We start from the raw sequence: 1,600 nt of genomic DNA, 5'->3' as shown, positions 1-1,600 counted from the left end.
AAGTGCTTAAGTGTTAATCTATGCCAATTGATGGACAAAGTGCAAATCAAGAGTAAAGGTATGTTTCTAAGACTTAGTACATTATTTTGGAGACTAATGTATTGTGTCTAAGTGCTAGAAACAGGAAAAGATCAATTTGGAAAAGACTTGGCTGAGCAGCCAAGACTCTGTGCAGTCTGGGTGCACCGGACAGTGTCCGGTGCGCCAGGCTGGCGTCTGTCAACTAGCTGCTCTCGGGACTTCGACGGCGGTGTACGACTATAAATCACCGGACTGTCCGGTGGTGCACCGGACTGTCCGGTGTGCCAACAGTCGGCCCAGCCAACGGTCGGCCGCGTAATCCACGCGCGACGCGTGGCAGAGCCAACGGTCAGAAGGGGGCACCGGACTGTCCGGTGTGCACCGGACAGTGTCCGGTGCGCCAACGGCTCTGAAACTTCAACGATCGGCTTCGCTAAAGAAGGAAAGAAATCCACACCGGACAGTGTCCGGTGGTGCACCGGACAGTGTCCGGTGCGCCAGGCGACAGAAGGCAAGAATTGCCTTCCTGGAATGCTCTCAACGGCTCCTAGCTGCCTTGGGGCTATAAAAGGGACCCCTAGGCACATGGAGGAGAACATCAAGCATTCTCTAAGCATTCCTAAGCACCAAGACTTCAATTCCGCGCATTCTATTCTTTGTGATAGCAACTAGAGCTCCATTTGAGTAGAGAACTCTTTGAGTTGTGTTGAGAGCTCGTGTTGTGACTTGTGTGTGTGTTGTTGCTCTGATTTTTGTCTTGTGTGCGTTGCTCATCCCATCCTTACTTCTATGCTTCTTTGTGATAATCAAAGTGTAAGGGCGAGAGGCTCCAAGTTGTGGAGATTCCTCGCAAGCGGGATATAGTAAAGTGAAAGCAAAACACCGTGGTATTCAAGTGGGTCTTTGGACCGCTTGAAAGGGGTTGAGTGCAACCCTCGTCCGTTGGGACGCCACAACGTGGAGTAGGCAAGTGTTGGACTTGGCCGAACCACGGGATAAACCATTGTGCCATCTCTGTGTTGATCTCTTTGTGCTTATTGTGTTTTGCAAGAACTCCTCTCTAGCCACTTGGCTTTATTGTGCTAACTCCTAATCAAGTTTTGTGGCATTAAGTTTCAAGTTTTTACAAGATCACCTATTCACCCCCCCCCCCCCCCCTCTAGGTGCTCTCACATATATAATCCTAAGACCTCGTTTTGGTTTTCTAAGTATAAGAGACAACCAATAGACTGCATGATACAATCTCGAGACCATGGATCATAAATACAGTTTAGAGACAATATACATGGAGAGTCGTGAAGAGATCTTGTATTTTTCCACTTGCCCCAGGGCCGTGCCGGAAGAAAATGAGGCCCTGTACAAACTATTGAATAAAAAACTCTTCTTACTAAACTATTTAAAAACAGAACTGTAAGTATTAAAATGTTGTAATGTAGTATATACAAATGGAGTTTATAAAAAAATAACTATTTAACTCTTTATTGCATGAATTTTACTTGAATAACTTCATTCTCTTAGTGTTCATTGAAATAAATTCTTCAATGATATGCTTATATTCAATCTTGTCCAATAATCCACT

Source organism: Zea mays, chromosome 9 (assembly GCF_902167145.1).
Source record: "Zea mays cultivar B73 chromosome 9, Zm-B73-REFERENCE-NAM-5.0, whole genome shotgun sequence".
NCBI lineage: Eukaryota > Viridiplantae > Streptophyta > Magnoliopsida > Poales > Poaceae > Zea > Zea mays.
The sequence above is the reverse complement of the archived record's forward strand: the minus strand, read 5'-3'. Positions refer to the sequence as shown.